At 45.4% G+C, this 17,749-nt stretch overlaps 1 protein-coding gene across 4 annotated transcripts in view; it reads right to left on the reverse strand.

Moving 5' to 3' along the window:
* Dip-B (Dipeptidase B) overlaps positions 1-17,459 on the reverse strand; it is a 107,107-nt gene extending 89,648 nt beyond the window's left edge. For 2 of the 4 annotated variants that reach the window (XM_084589248.1, XM_084589252.1), the window contains exon 1: positions 17,107-17,459. The gene's annotated coding sequence lies outside the window, so the exon portion shown is untranslated. Of the gene's footprint in view, positions 1-7,966; positions 8,015-16,152; positions 16,239-17,106 lie in introns of those variants that run through there. The other 2 variants (XM_084589250.1, XM_084589251.1) reach the window with 2 other exon arrangements.
* Between the last annotated feature and the right edge of the window lie 290 nt (positions 17,460-17,749).

Here is a 17,749-nt window from a genome sequence, read left to right on the forward strand (position 1 = left end):
AAGCGGCAAAATAAAGCATGGGGTGTTTTCCGAAGGTACCCTACACACGAAAATCTTGCAGCTTTTAAAAAGGCCAAAGCTAAAGCTCGATACATTCGTCGCAACTCTGAAAAAGAATCCTGGCAGAAGTATGTCATGTCAATAAATAGCTCAATGACATCTAAGAAAATGTGGGAACAAGTTCGTAAACTCAGTGGAAACTTTTCCCCGTTTACAATTCCCATCCTCACAGCCCCTGGTGTTCAGACTAGCATAGAAGAACAGGCCAATATACTAGGCGAACATTTCACACACGTTTCAAGTTCATCACACTACACAGAAACATTCTTAAAATACAAAAACATAGCTGAGAAACAAAAACTCCCAACAAGTGGTGGCAGAAATGAATCATATAATAGTTTTATTACACTCCAAGAAGTAAAGAACGTCCTTGCTGCTGGAAAGCAGACTGCGCCTGGCCCTGACGAAATTCATTACGAAATGCTGGCTCATTTGTCCGAATCCTCTGTAGAGGCACTTGTGAAATTCTTTAACAAAATTTGGACTCTGGGTAAACTCCCAGAGGCTTGGAAACAAGCCGTTATTGTTCCGTTTCTGAAACCAGGAAAGCCGCCGACCTCAGCGGGCAGTTACAGACCCATAGCTCTGACCAGCTGTTTAGCAAAATGTTTTGAAAGTGTTTTAAACATCAGACTAACTTTCATCTTAGAATCTCATAAACTTCTTAATGTTCATCAGTGTGGTTTTAAAAAAGGGTGCGCAACGACCGACCACTTAGTGCGTCTTGAAAATACTGCCAGGGAAGCGTTCATACATAAACAAAATTGCCTGGCCGTTTTCTTTGACATGGAAAAGGCATACGACATGACTTGGAGGTTCGGGATCCTACGCGATATAGCAGATTTGGGCATCCGAGGCCGGATGCTTAATGTTCTGAAGGACTTTCTATCAGGTCGTTCATTCCAAGTACGTCTCGGTACCACCTTTTCGAGGAACTTCATTCAAGAAAATGGGGTACCTCAGGGGTGCATTTTAAGTACAACTTTGTTTATTGTAAAAATGAATTCTATTAGCAAGGTAATCCCAAAATCCATTATGTTCTCGCTGTATGTCGACGACCTTCAAATATCCTGCACATCCTCAAACATATCAATTTGTGAAAGACAAGTACAATTAACACTAAATAAACTAGACTCATGGGCTTTTAAAAATGGGTTCAAATTTTCCCCACAGAAAACAGTGGCAGTAATGTTCTCGCTGAAACGAGGTATACAGATCAATCCCAAGCTACACCTAAATGGGATTGAGCTGCCAGTAAAGAGCGAACATAAATTTTTGGGTGTAACGTTCGACAGAAAACTAACATTCCTGCCTCACATAAACATCCTAAAGAGGAAAGCCATAAAATCTCTAAACATACTGAAGGTTTTCTCTCGGAAACACTGGGGGTCTGATAGGGCGTGTCTTCTACATATATATCGATCTGTTGTGCGGTCTAGCTTGGACTACGGGTCCATAGTCTACGGGTCAGCTAGACCATCATATCTAAGGAAATTGGACCCGGTACATAACCTAGGTTTACGCCTTTCTTGTGGCGCTTACAGAACATCCCCTGTTGATAGTCTGTATGCAGAGACGAATGAGCCTCCGCTGAAAGATAGAAGGGCTTCACTCACATGTGCTTATGTCCTTAGAATAAGGTCACAGAAAAAACACCTCTGCTATCCAATAGTCTCAACATGCCGCTCACGAGTAATTTTCACAAATAAACCACAAGCAACGAGGCCACTGATAATGTGTTTCGAAGACATTTGCAGTGAGCTAGAAATTCTGGACACCTTGCCCGACACTGCACCAAAAAACAGCCCCCTGCCCCCTTGGTACAACTTTCCAAATGTCTGTGATCTCACTCTAACACACTTCAACAAAAGCCAAACTCCTAAAGAGCATATAATACAAGAATTTCGCACAATAAAAGAAAAGTACAGTAATTATACAGAGTTTTATACAGATGGATCAAAAACTTCTACTTATGTTGGCTGTGCCGTAGTTGAAGAGAACTGGGAACAAATAATTAGGCTTCCTCAGTGCGCATCAATCTTTACAGCTGAATCTTATGCTATCCTGACAGCTGTAGAAAAAATAGTGAATGAAGACATTGGGAAAAGTGTCATCTACACCGATTCGTTGAGTGTACTGATGGCTTTAAAACACAGAAATGCTGCCATGCCTCTAATCGGTGACATAATACATAATGTAAAAATGATCACGACACAAGGACATAACATAGTGTTCTGTTGGGTCCCTAGTCACGTAGGCATTGACGGCAATGAAAGAGCAGACAAATGTGCTGCACTTGCCCACAACAAATTGATTCAGGTAGTAAACATACCACATAGTGATTGCTTGAAATTAATAAAACATAAACAGATGAATAAATGGCAGTCCAGATGGAACAACCAAGAAAATAATAAGTTGCGTCTCATAAAGCCTGTACTAGGAGAATGGAAATCGAGCACACATCAACAACGTTTTATGGAAGTGATAGTATGCCGTCTTCGTATTGGACATACACATCTTACACATAACTTTCTGCTGATGAAACATAACAAACCGACCTGTGAAGAATGCGACGAGATACTCACTGTAAACCACATTCTAATTACATGCTCGAAACTTGAGGCACTACGGAGAAAACATTTTACTATATTTTACAATCATACCATCCCATTTCATCCCACCTTGCTTTTAGGAGAAAGAGCACTTGTAAACCTAGCATCCGTTCTCAGTTTCCTAGAAGAAGGAAACTTTTTAAATAAACTATAGATTTAACATTAACCTTGCTCTTGGCGTATGATAGCCTTAGTTGCTTATGCGCCATAAAACCCAACACAACACAACACAACATACGGATTTCTTTATTTTTTCAGTTCGAGTGTATCATACAAACCCCAAAGCATCTGTGTGGTACGCTGTTTTGGCTGCAGCTTTGAAAACTTTTAAAATGTTCTGTTTGCAGTAATGATGTGGTGCACACTAAATTTAGCAGCCGCGGTTGGAGTGCGACTGCTATTTTTTGTGTCTGTTTTCTCTTTTGTAGTTTCTTTTTAGTTCTTGCGGCAATCTATCCTAACGAAAACTATTCAAAGGAAAGCTATTGATTTGAAGCTTCCAGTTATGACGATGTCTTTCTTTTACAGGTGTTCGATCACAAAGGCACTACAAGTATAAGGGGGCAAGCACTGACTACCGTTTAACGAATAGATAATGGCAAATATCATTTTGTTTTACGTTTCCAGCGTCAACAACACATCCACATGGGAAGCCGTGCACTGCCAGATGTCGCAACTAATGTAACCAAGTTAATATGGTCGGCCTCACCAAGCATGCAGCTTATTTCAACCTGAGTAAACCAGACAAGAAAGTTGCCTGAGGGCCAACAGGTAGTGCTTTATTTTGTACCTCCACTTTCCAAACGTTTTCTGTCTTAATGGGATTTATGAATGTTGCTTTTATTTCCAGGTGCCATCTGCGAAAGGAAATACATTGTTATGCACGCTGCTCAAGTCCATATCTTTAAAGGCTTCAAGGAGCTGCTGCCCCCACAACCGACCACAAAAGAAGCTGCGATGAACGCAGCGCCTTCCTCCATCCTGGGACCTGAGAACACCTTGCCAAGGGACGCAAAAACAGGAGGAGCACTGAAGTCTAAGAGTTCTGCCTAAATGTTTCTATGCCCTGTAACACGTGCACACCTAATAAATCACCATGCAGTGAACCTTTCAGCTGTATTATTTTCTGTGCATGGATATTCTCAGCATGCTTTATTTAAATAAAAAGCTGCATGAAAAATATCTGCACTGCATAAGTAGGGGATGGCTTTGCAGTTGCCTATTAGTCATAGCACGAAAAAGCAACTAGCCGTGGTGCCAGATTGCCAATTGCTCTGGCTGGATGCCAATAATGCAAAACCAGTGGGCAAGATTGGATTGGAAATATTGTGTAGCCGATAAATCTGGCTGGATGCCAGTTGTGAATATCAGTGAATAAGCATGGATACAAGATATTGGATGGCCAGTGAGCTTGGCGGGATGGCCGTGATATAACAACCAGTGAGTGAGCTTGGGTGGAAGATATTGAGTAGCCATTGAGTGCCATTGAATGCCAGTAAACAAGGTAGTATGCCAATACTGGTTTTGATAGGAGAGCCGATCAAATTGGTTGGCATATATCTTGGCTCTTTGTGCGCCCCAATCAGACGCCAATATTGACCAATATTGGGACTAATACATCCCAATATTGGACCATTGGCGGTCCATTGACGGCGTGCTGCTTGGGCCTAGAGCAGCACAATATACCACAATATTGACGTGTAGCTTTGAAAGGAAGTTCACAAATTAGAGGTTGCGGGGTTGCAGTCTGACTGTATGGAAAAGCTTTTTGTGACTTTTCCATAGTCTCATGAGATGGAGGGTCTGGGTCATAAGTGCAATATGTAGCGGTCCCTGACCAAGGAAAGGACTAAGTCACATGGAGAAGGGCACGAGTCCATTCCTCATTGGAACATGAAGGAGGCGAAGGAGAGGAGAGCCAAAAAAAAAAAAAAATGCCCACGATTATGTTACTTCCTAATGCGAAATTTGAGCGCAGCTCATCAGCTGTTTCATCTTTTCGATAAATTGAGGCAAAACGAAGAGGCGTCCGTGTGCTGTGCGATGTCAGGGCACGTTAAAGATCCCCAGGGGGTCGAAACTACTCAGTAGCCCTCCACTACGGCTCCCCTTTCACTCCCACCTTCCTCCCTTCCCTTACGGCGCGGTTCAGGTGTCCATAGAGCAAATGTGACAAATACTGCGCCTTTCCTTTCCTGTGAACCAATAGAGAAAAAAAAAGAGGCAAGGATTTCGAGCGAGGCACATAAGCACAATTACATACTTCTTTTTTTTTTATTTTTCACACGTATTCCTTCAAGAAACACTCCACTAACAGTTCTTGGCTGTCATGAAAGAAGCTTTGTGGTCCGAGAAATGAAGAGAGCAATTGAGTTATCGGGAGGTTGCGGGAGGCAGCGCGTGGGTCCATAGGAACGTTGCGCAACGAACAGATAGCAGCGACTCGATGACGCCGCTAGCGAGTGAAGCGAGCATGGAAGCGAGTGAGAACGGGATGCACGCACCGTGATCCGCCGCTGTACGGTTGCTTTCAGCGGATGAAGGATGCCAGCGCTATTGTATCCCCCTCCGGACCGGTCGTCTCGGTGTGCCCGCATACTTGCGGAGCGGGTCGGCGTTTCCGCAACCGGAGAGCACCCTCGCCTCCACTCAGGAAGAGGAGGGGGGGGGGGGGGGTTCTCCTCTTTCTGCATGGCGGCGACGGTGTTCTAAGCAGCATGTTGTGTTGACTAGCTAGCGACGTCAGTCAGTCGCTGCTAGCGCTGCCTCCGGCGACCCCCCCCCCCCCCCCTTTTTTTTTCCTCGTGTGCTCCGGTAGCTGCGCGCGCTCCTGCCCCCATCATTCGCCGCTGAGTGTACCCCCCCCCCTCCTCCTCCTGCGCACCCTCGCCTCCACTCAGGAAGAGGAGGGGGGGGGGGGGGGTTCTCCTCTTTCTGCATGGCGGCGACGGTGTTCTAAGCAGCATGTTGTGTTGACTAGCTAGCGACGTCAGTCAGTCGCTGCTAGCGCTGCCTCCGGCGACCCCCCCCCCCCCCTTTTTTTTCCTCGTGTGCTCCGGTAGCTGCGCGCGCTCCTGCCCCCATCATTCGCCGCTGAGTGTACCCCCCCCCCTCCTCCTCCTGCGAGGCTCCGGTGGCTAAAGCGCCGGCTCGAACGGGGGGGCTGAAAGGGGGGTGGAACTGGTTACGAGGCCGATGCTGACGCCGCCGCGAAACCCAGGAACGGCCGCCAAAGAGCTGCGCTCTAAAACACACCAGTAGGTATGTCGAATGCGCTGCTTGGGGGTGGCGTTAACAAGAAGTGCAACATCAAGCTTACAATATGTATGCTCTATGGTGACTGTGGAGCATATATTAGTGGTTTGCCTAGTGTATGCGTGCAAAAGAATAATGCTGGCTACTTCCTTGAAGCATTTGGATAGCAAGCCTCTCTAGGAGGATTTACTACTGGGGGCTTGGCCGGACAAGAGGAAAGCTCTACAGGCAATGCGGGCTTTTTGTCCTTTCTTGAGCGACATTGGACTGGACTCACACCTGTGAGAAAAGTTACCATGCCTGTATATTTATGTGATACCTCTTCTCCTTTTCCCCTTACATGGTGCAGAGTAGCAGGCCAGATGCTCAACTATCTGGCCAACCTCTTTGCCTTTCCATTCAGTATACACATCTGTCTTATCTGCGTGCAGGTAGGGATCTGAAAAGGGACGGAGATGGAAATAATTTAGTGGTTACTGAGAAGGGTATCTGTAGTGGCTGACCACCGAGGTGAAATGGGACCAGAGCAGTAAGTGAGGTCAGGGATTGCCGGGCGCTGGGAATGTGTGCAGTCTCTAGTGGGTGCTCCAGGGGTGCTGAGGAGGGTGAGGTGAGCCTGCTGGGCCATAGAGTTGAGTAGGTGGCCGGCACGAAGGGTCTGCAGATAACCCTATAGTGTGGGGGGAACTAGTCACTGCAGAGAAGTACAGCCGTATGAGAGAAAAACGTGCCAAGAAATTTACCTAGGGCTGTGAAATGTGTGGCGTGAGCAAGGGAGTTGTAGAAAGACAAATGTGCCAGGCTGTAGTGAGCTTGAGGAAAATAGAAGAGGGTGCCTGCCAAGTAGGATTGGAGCGATGAATGTCAGGTGGTGCTACCGAGAGGTCATGGAGGAAAATATAGAAGAGTAAGGTAAAAGCTTTAGAGTGAAATGACCGGTAGCCAGGAACGTTAGTGAAGCAGCGAGTTTTCTGGAGGAGGAGAAAATGACAGTGTTAGGGGAGAGTAAGACATTATTGGTGTAATGGAGTGCGGTTAGTATTACCATTGCGACAGCTCTACTGAATAATACTGAGGTCCTCCATTATGTGAGCACTGTATGGCGCTTCATCTTTCACACAGGTGAACGTGCTGCTTCATCTTCATCCTGCTCTCTCTTGAAGATACCCATCGTCATCGTGGAGTGTGGTTCACTACAGTGTGCGATCAGGACTTCAGGTCTGCAATAAAACCTGATCCGCCAAGCCCGACCTTACATATGGTGGAGGTGCGCCTTTATTTCCCACTGCTTCGTCACCTGCATCTACCTGGAGCTTCGTTCTGGCCGCTGTTTGACCCCAGCCATCATCGTCACGACCCAAGAGGGCCACCCCGCTGTTCTGGGTTCTTCCAACTCCATCCCAGCTCCCCTTGCCACTTGGACTGTGAGCAGCCATCAGCGCGACCCGCAGATGTTCGCCGGTCTCCGCGACGACGACGCTGATAACTGGCTCGACAGCTACGACCGGGTCAGTGCTTTCACCGGTGGGATGATTCTCCTAAACTAATTACTGTGTCCTTTTACTTGACGGATGTGGCCAAAACGTAGTTCCTAAACCATGAATAGACGATTCCGGACTGGGCTACCTTCAAACAAAAGTTACGCCAGATTTTCTGCGCTCCTACTGTTCGTACAGAATCCACCAAGAAGCTAGATGCCCGACTTCAGCGGTTAAATGTGACTTCTTACATTTAACGAAAGCAATGGTACCGAAAGGACTTAAGATAAATGTAAAGTGCGCTCTCGGCACACTTCGCCCTGAACTATTCATTTGCTGGAAAAATATTTTAGATGATGCGTCATTAGCTTTAACAGCCATTTTAAAACAACACTGTCAAGGAAAAAGTAGATGAACTTAACGACCAAATGGCCAAACTAGCACCAACCGCGGACGAGCATCAAGTACTAAAAGAATTCGTGAAAAGGAAAGAACAAAAGCTTCAGGTTAAAAAACAGCGTAAATTCAGAAGGGATCAGCAGTCGGTAGATAATGACACACCTTGGCAGCGAAGAATACCTCCTGCAGTTCCACAACGACGGATATCACCTACAAGACAGGACACAGATGATAGCAACATCATTGACATTTCTAAATCTCTAAGCGATAATGATACACAGATTCTAAGGCGAGGCCTGACCTTCTGCCCAACGAATAACAGCTTTAATGAATATGAACTTCACCGAGATATAACTGAATTTGCAATAAGAATGCGTATTAAGGAATTCTTCACTGAAAATCCAAACAATGTACCGGAAGCTTCTAACCTACTCACAGCCCCCAGCACATGGTTTCCTGATGCTGAGCGCAGCCCCGAACTAGACCTATACATTAAATCCGTCTCAAAAGAAATTATTGAAAAAACAAAGCTAGCTCGAAAGCCCAAAAACCTCTATAACTGAAAGAGCAACTCTTGACAACCTAGCTTCTAGAACTGACGTAGTTATCAAGCCTGCAGACAAAGGTGGTAGCATAGTGATTCTCCCTGTTGAAAATTACAAAAAAGAGGCATATAGACAGCTTAACAACTCTTGCCACTACGAAAAGTTAAATACCATCCCGACAGAACAGTTCAGTGAAGTCATCCTGAATAAAACGAGATCTATTAGCCAGGGAACTAATTACCGAGATGGACTATAAATTTCTTCAGCCGTCAAACAAACAAGCAGGTCGATTTTACCTACCGCCCAAGATCCATAAGGTTTCCGCAGAAGCATTGTTTACCACAGATATACGAGGAAGACCAATTATTTCTAACAATAATACACCCACAGAAAACCTCTCAATATTCCTAAATCACCACCTAGCAGACCTCCCGACCCAGCTTCCTTCGTTTGTGCAGGGCACACTTCACTTTGTCCGAATTATTGAGCGTATTAATAACACCACCAATCTTGCAGATGATTGTATACTTGTCACACTTGACGTCGCGGCACTCTACACTAATATTCCTATCAATGAAGGTATTGACGCCCTCTCCCAAGTATTAATCAACAACCACCATCTGCATGCCTCTGAAGTGTCTCTCGCTCCTCAATATTCCTAAATCGCCACCTAGCAGACCTCTCGACCCAGCTTCCTTCGTTTGTGCAGGGCACACTTCACTTTCTCCGAATTATTGAGCGTATTAATAACACCACCAATCTTGCAGATGATTGTATACTTGTCACACTTGACGTCGCGGCACTCTACACTAATATTCCTATCAATGAAGGTATCGACGCCCTCTCCCAAGTATTAATCAACAACCACCATCTGCATGCCTCTGAAGTGTCTCTCGCTCCTTAAACTAGTCCTAACTATAAATTATTTCGAGTTCGATTCAACCTATTATTTGCAGATATTTGGAACCAGCATGGGTACTCCATTCGCGCCGACTTACGCGAATATATTCATGGGAGTTCTAGAATCCAATATACTAAATTCATTCCCGGAAAAGCCACTTATATACCTTCACTATATTGACAATATTTTCATGATATGGCAGCATGGATCAGAATCACTTCAGTCGTTCGTCTCGCATCTTAATAATCGCCACACTAGCATTAAATTCACTTGTCAGTCGTCGCAATTAAAAGTCGACTTTCTCGACACCACGGTGTCAGTGGAAAATGGAAAACTTAAAACTTCTTTGTACAGAAAGCCAACGGATAAGCAACAATACCTAGATTTTACGAGTCATCATCCGAGACATTGTAAGCAAGGAATATTTGTAGGACAGGCGACACGGCTTAGAAGAATATGTAGCGATGATAGTGACTACGTAAACGAACTACATTCATTGAAAGCAACACTAATCCAGAGAAACTATCCCGGTAACTCCCTTAATACGGCCCTAGAAAAAGCAAGCACTTTAAACCGCAACAATGTGCTCACGAAACGACCAAAGGCCAACACTGAACGCCAGCCTTCTTTTGTAAGTAAATACTCCAATGCCCTTCCAAACATAAACAATATTCCGCGGAAATACCATTCCATGCTAACGTGTAATGAACACCTAAAAAAAATATTTCCGGAGGCACCAAGGGTAACATACAAACGCAACGCAAACCTCACAGATATTCTAGTATATTCTAAACTCGACAACAAGCATCCAACACAACCACACCCTTGCTCTCGACCTAGATGTAAGACGTGCAGTCATATACAAAGACACCACGGTTAAAAGCAATTCAAGCGATTTCACTTTTCACATAAAATCAGGCTTTAACTGCACATCTTCAAACGTTATCTACCTTCTAGAATGCTCTTTCTGTCATAAACAGTACATCGGAGAGACAGGACAACCAATGAACATACGGCTTAATGGACATCGGGCAGTGGTAGGCAAAAACCTCCCGAAAGCAGTTTCCCAGCATTTCAATCAGAAAGAACATAAGTTCGAAGAAATTAAATTATATATTATCCAGTCAGGCTTTAAATTTGCAAGGGACAGAAAATATAGAGAGGCATATCTAATTCATAAATTTAGAACATTGGAACCAGCAGGAATAAATATATCTAAGGGAACGTTAGAATCCCCTAGGTATATTTCCTCTCCATCATAACTATTCGGGAAAACAATCTCACATAGCGTTAATTGTACAGTTTATTCACAACGCATGCACACCCTATTCCCTTCCGCAATAGCATAACCCTACAAATTCCTCTAAACACATTTCCTCCTTATTACTTGTTGCTTGAATTTGTCTTCAAACATTTTTTTATTATTATTTTTTATTTCTTTTTTTTTTTTCCATGTTAGTTGCGGCTCCCTGTGCAGTTATTATCTTGTGACTGTATTTCCCCCCCCCCCCCCCCCCCTTGCAGAAAGTTTTAAGGAATGTCCCCCTTAGATATTTGCCTTATCAGGGCCCTTCGCAAACCCTCCCTTTGTAAGGTGTATCTGCAACAAACCCACCTAAGTGGTGACTAATTATCTACCAGGTACTGTGACTTTCTTTTTTTCCTGGTACTGCTGCTTTTACTTCTTTTGTAGGCCACAGGACCTCTGGTTCCAGGTTGAGATACATACTTAAGATTATTATTATTTTTCACTATGCAGTTATTATCCTGTGACTTTGTACTCCCCCCCTACCCTCTCCTTTTAAGAATTGTCCCCCTAGATATATGCCTTATCAGGGCCCTATGCATAGCCTGTCCCTTTGTAAGGTGTATCTGCACCAAACCAGTTTAAGTGGTGGCTAATCACCTACCCAGCATTGTAGTTTTTCCTGGTACTGCCGCTTTTACTCCTTTTGCAGGCCACAGAATCCCTGGTTCCATGGCTGATAAGTACATACTGAAGTTTTTTTCACTTCATGACCCACTTTCTTCTTACCCATCCTCTCCTCCCCATCTTTCACACCCACTTTCCCCTCCCCAGCTTTTCTTCTTCAGAAGCAAAAGTGTATTTAAACCCCTGCCAGTGATGATCGCTATGCCCTGACGAAGACAAGTCCACTTGTCGAAACGTTGGTTCATCTGCGAACTGAGGCGTACCCCATTTACCCTTGTTCAGTTCTTTTTCATACCGTGCAAACCATCTTCTTCCTTTCGTTCTACCTGAATCTTCTTACATAGAAGACATTCTCGCACTTTGTCGGCGCATAAATGACAGCATGCCAGAGGTTGAGCGGATTCGGCACGTCCTTAAAGCTATTCGGACACTCACTTTAACGCCCTGGTCGTGCGGAACCCAACCACCATCGGTGCCATTATATCGACTTGTCAACGCCTGGACGAGCTACAGTCAATACGCCTGCATCCTGATCCCACTTCCTTTGGCTCCACTGCTGACTCCGACCTCCACGCGCTTATCCGCGGATTAATTCGTGAAGAGCTCTCGGCTCAAGATAATTCGTGCCACCCTGCATCTAAGCCATCCTTCAAGTGCTGGCCTGCATAGCATTGTGAAAGAGCTGGCCTCTATGACTTCTTCCTCCCCCCCAACACCGGCCGCCCCTACCACCTGTCATGTGCCAGCGTACGCCCAGGTCACATCCTTGCCGCCTGCATTTGGAGCGCCTCGCCACCGGCGCCTACCACTGCTCATGTCGCCGCATTGGCACCTGCCGCGGCGCCGACATACTCTACCTGGTGCCCAGCTTGCCCTGTTTGTTATTACTGCGGGTACCAAGGGCCATATTTCCCGTTTCTGTCGTCGCAGGCTCCAAAGTGAACGCCGCGGCTACGACCCATTTGAAACAGACTACCCTCCTCGCTTCTCCGGCTCTAACCACCATTCATTCCCTGATTATCCCCGACGTTCATCACGCCCGCCAGAAAGTCCTGCTTCACCTGGTGGTTACAGGCCTTCAAGACGCTATTCTCCTTCGCCTTTTCGCCGCTCCGTCAAGCCTCTCGACGCCCTCCCTCCTATCGGAAAACTGCACTCTTCGGCCATCCCAAAAATCCTCCGGAATGTCCCTCCAATATAATTTTAGTTTGGGTTGAAGGTCTATCTGTTGAGACTGATTGACATGCGCGCCGCTGTTTCTGTTATACACACTGACTTATGCTCCCGCTTGCGAAAAGAGAAAACGCCTTACGATGGACCTGAACTCCGTGGAGCTAATGGTGCAATCATTCGGCCTTCTGCTAAGTGTACTGTGCGAGTTTTTGTTGATGGCGTCCGCCACCATGTACAATTTGCCGTGATGTCACCGTGGGCTCACCCAAATATTTTAGGCTGGGATTTTCTGTCTGCAGCATCAGCCAGCATTTCATGTCGTGACAGGGTCAATGAGAGCGATCAGTCTTCTGAACCTGCCGAGCCCCATCATCGCCTGCTTGCTGCTACTGACTCAGTGTTGACTCCTGGATGCGAAGAACTTGTCAAGCTTACTTCTACTGACATTGATACCGGGGACATGCTAATCGTGCCTTCTGATCGCCATCTAACCCGTGGAATCTCGTTTCCCCCAAGTCTTGTTCGGTCTGAGCACGGCACATCGCTTGTCGCTGGTTTGAACACTTCCCCAGAGCCCATTGTGCTGACTAAAGGGACATGTTTTCCTTGTGCCCTGGACATTCAACCAGTGTCCCTCACCGCCCTTACTGCCCCCTCTTCTTCACCAGCAGCTTCTTCCGATGCCTCTCCCTATGTTCTCTTTGGCACCATCAATCCTGACCTTCCTGCGTCTCACTGCCAAGCTTTGCACGAATTACTTCGAAAACACCAAGCCTCCTTTGACGTCACTTCTTCGACCTTGGGCCGAACTTCTGCTGCACAGTACTGCATCGTTACAGAAGGTACTTCTATTGTTAGCCGCCGCCCTTACCCTGTTTCCTTATCAGAGTGTAAAATCATAGAAGATAATGTGAATGATATGCTCCGACATGACATTATTCGGTCCTCAGCTAGCCTTTGGTCATCTCCGGTCGCCTTGGTAAAAAAAAAAAGGATGGGTCCGTGCGTTTTTGTTACCTCGGTGTATTAATCGCAAGCAATTTAAATTGGTCCGAACATATAATTAAAATAGTTGCTGAGAGCTCTAAAACACTAGGATTAGAGCTCTAAAAAACTGGCATATGAAACCTTCGTATGACCCAAACTCGAATACGCATGCGCAATCTGGTGTCCACATCAGATTTACCTCATCAATTCTTTGGAATCAGTGCAGAACCGCGCCGCTCGTTTTATATCTTCAAAGTACGACTACAAAATCAGTATCGACAGTATAAAATCGTCACTGGATCTTCCCCTATTGGTCTTCCGCCGCAAGATATCACGCCTATGCCTCTTCCACAAGATATTCTATCACTTCACGCATCTACGCCAATCTCTTCTTCACCCACCAGCACGTTCATCTCTACGTTTATTCAATTGCTTGAGTGTACAGTGCGTACATGGATCAACATCTGCTTTTAATAAATCATTTTTGCCAACAGCAATACAGGAATGGAATGAATTGCCAGATCCTACGGTCATGGAAAGTGATCCTGTCAAATTCAAACAATGCTTACTGTCGGGCTTTGAACATTAAATTTGTCTAAAATTTATTTTCCCACCCATATTCACTTGCTCTCCTTGATTGCAATTTTTGATTTTACTGATTGTATTCATTGTACTCCTTACTCTCATTGTATGCTTATATATATATCTGTTTTACAAGATTTTTTTGTTGTTTTAACATCTTGGACTTTGGACTATCCTCATGTACTGTTTTAAAATGTATGTTGCTTCCCCCCCCTTATGTAATACCCTGTAAAGGGTCCTTAAGGGTTCAATAAATGATGAATGATAAATGATGATGAAGAACGGGAAAAAAAATAGCTGTAAATTAAATGCAAAATAAATGCCTCTGGCAGCAACGTTTGAACAACAGGCATTTTATTAATGTTAGTTTTTGAGGCTGCATTAGCCATCAAGGGTCATTCTACAGCAAAAGCAACTTGATTTCAAATCTCAAGTTTTTGAAACATTTGCGTGCTTGTTATATAACTGTAGCTTTTTTTTTTTTAATTACGTACAGTACAGCATTTATTTTTAGCTTGGAGTCTCGTATATGTCTGAAACAAGGCATGCACAGTTTCAGTGCAATACACAGGTCTCTGATCGAGGACTGCATTAGGCGGCTAACTTTCAATGTCATGGCAATGAACATATAGCCTGGTACCTCTAGCCGGAACGCCTTCTATGCCAAGTGAACACCACCGTCAACCACATCAAGTGCTCGGAGAGACTGGAAGACGAGTGTCAAACTTAGGAATGGCAATACTAATCTTGGCAGAGAATCCCTTCCACATTGTTTGGCAAATTCATCTGCCACGTGAAGGCCAAAAGTTTGTTTGCCAACAAAGTGTTGTCACCACCAGTCCATCTCGAAAGCACTCATCATTATGAGTATGGCGCATACCCACTACGTCCTAGTCCAAACACATCGAGGATAGGGGTGTGCGAATAGTACTTTTTCCAAACCGAATCGAATACAAATAGTACAGCCTTGCTATCGAAATGAATATGAATAATGTAGCTAAAACGGAATTGAATATGATAAAACACTCTGCAAGTTATATTCATATTATTTGTAGGCTGATTACAAAACATTAAAAAAGTGTCTAAAATTAAATTTTTGTTCAAAATGCTGTTTGATATATAGTTCACAACAATTCACAGCTTCGTCAATCATGACTATAGGAGAGATCGGCTAAATCTTCTCAGTGAATAAACATGTAGCACCACTTCTCTGCAGAAGAGACATGTGTGAGCCATGATACGACTATGAGAAGTGGCCTCCGCGACTGTAGATGTGTTATCTTAAAGGCCTGCAATATAAATGTTTCCATACGAAAGGTCCGCGTCGCGGCCACGCTGAAAAGCCTGTAGGAAGCTGTACGTGCTCGGAGCTGATGCTGCCTTCGAGAGAGTGGTAGCAGCTAACCGCGGCGTTCTGTAGTGCCAGCTATTCGAACAGTTACGAATCATTTTAAATTTCCACTTCGCCTACGGGTACTCGTAACTGCATATCATGAAGCGCGCCTCAAAAACGTGCGCGCCAATATCGTAAAGGAACGCCACGCGACAGGAGCGATGGCGTACCATTTAAATGCACACTTGTCGGAGAAAGTGTGACAGTACTGCGCCTTTCCTCCAGAAGTCTCATCTTGTCTGGCGTTCCTGCCATCTGCAATCCCACACCTGAACGCGCGCCAATGAACGCCTCGCAACAGCCGCCGCAAAAGCGGGACACACTTTGTCCACGACAATATTCGCCGCTTTGGGGCTTCGGTAACTTCTACCATGGGGTGATGTGAATTTGTCGTGATCGGACTCAAATGTCCCACCTCATGGCGTTCTCACCGTACCAATTTCAAATGTATACCCCAGAAAACGGTGCCTATTTAGAAACCTTCGCGCTGTAAAGCGAGCAAATAGCGGCTACCATGACAACACGAACACTGATTTTGCTGAAGCCTGAAGCGCAAAAAAGACGCGAGAGAGACAAAGTGCTAAGCGCTTTGTCTTGTGTCTATCTCGTGTCCGTCTTTTTTATGCTTGAGGCTTCGCCAAAATGGGAAAACTCCACCGACTAGCCCAGGAAACAGCACTGATGGTTATTGGATTCCGCGAAATGCACAATTAGAGGCGCGATGTAAAATGCTTCTCCCAGCTAAACTTTGGAATCGTCGCAGTTCAAATTTTGCACAGAATGGGCATTCCGTCGCTAGTATTTTTTAATACCAAATTTGTTTGGGGTACTTGCCTGATTCGATCAACAGAACTCAAATGTTTCCATCTTATGTGGCGGCGACAGCGCCAGACGAGCCGCTGCCTCAGCGATGGTACTGGTGGCGCTACCTCATGCTGCTTACAACAACTCTGTAGCAGCAAACGAGGGGAAGAACCAGAACGTTTGAGTTGTTGTAAGCAGCATGAGGTGGCGCCACCGGTACCATCGCTGGGACAGCTGCTCGTCTGGCGTCGTCGCCGCCGCATAAGATGGGAACATCTGACTTCTTACCCCCCCCCCCCCCCCCCCCCAGTACCCCAGACAAATTTGGTATTAAAAAATACTAGCAACAAAATACCATTTCTGTGCAAAATTTGAACTGCGAGGATTCCGCGGTTTAGCTGGGAGAAGCATTCTACATCGCGCCTCTAATTGTGCAACACGCTATATAAATCGGAGCGACTCTATGAGACGCCGTAGTGGACGACTCCGGAAATTTTGACCGCCTGGGGATTCTTTAACTATTGTAAAATATGTTTCAGAACACACATGTACTTAACATTGGCATGTATTTTGACCGCCTGGGGATTCTTTAACTACTGTAAAATATGTTTGCAGAACACACATGTACTTAACATTGGCATGTATAAATACCGCAACAGCTGATGCTACAGTTGATTCTCTTTTCATCACAAGTGCTGTAAATTAATCAGGCGTCCATTGTCCCTCATAGCCAGTATATATGCGTTTCTGGACGTTTAACCCCAGAATTTACAATTATCAGCACAGTTCCATGCAGTTAACTGGGCTACTTTAAGATGTTTTCAGCTCGCTGCGAGAAATTAAAACAAGTTTACATGACACTGCCGTACATCCCGTCGAGGATGTTCGAAAACACCGGCGAATGTAAACAGGAAATTCTTCCAATTATGCTGACGCAATCATTGTCTCTAACACCACACACTCGAGAAAGTGATTACAGCTTACAATGTACGAAGTTGCTAGTGGCTTCCTGACCGAGTCAACGACGTTCACCACGAGTTCGTTCACCGACGTCAACCATGTGCCACGTGCAGTGTGTGCAAGTACGGTACCACGGTCGTTGGTATTTTCAAAAAGTACTTTTGAGCTTCAAGTTCCAGCGGCCCCACACGGCCGTAACGTAAAGTTTCTCACCAACACAACACAGAAACACGCAAAGAGCTTTTTGAAATTGATGAACTTTACAGGCATAGCATCCACGGTTTAAGAAAAAAGAAAAATAGTAGCCCAGTATTGCAGAAAGCCATCTCACTTCCAGCGGTTATAGTGCTCTAGAATATTGGGCAGTGTGACGACCGGCGCCGGAGAGCGGGCCGCTTTTGCGATGACAGCAACCGGCTTCCGCAAGAGGACGCGACGTGCAACAGGGGTGCCAGGATCGCCGCTCGGCGCGTAGCGGCCGCGGGGATAGCGGCGGGTACAGAGGAGGGGCAAGGGTGGGGCGCGGTTCTCAATGCAGCTATTTTCACACGCTACGCAATTAATGCGATATTTAATAAAGAAGCTAGTTATTCCAGGTGCTTAAATAATCACTGAAATTCCTTTACGTCTCTTGGAGACGCCGTGCACGCTTTGGGTTTCTCTTCGG

Source organism: Amblyomma maculatum, chromosome 1 (assembly GCF_055883805.1).
Source record: "Amblyomma maculatum isolate TAMU_Amacu chromosome 1, ASM5588380v1, whole genome shotgun sequence".
NCBI lineage: Eukaryota > Metazoa > Arthropoda > Arachnida > Ixodida > Ixodidae > Amblyomma > Amblyomma maculatum.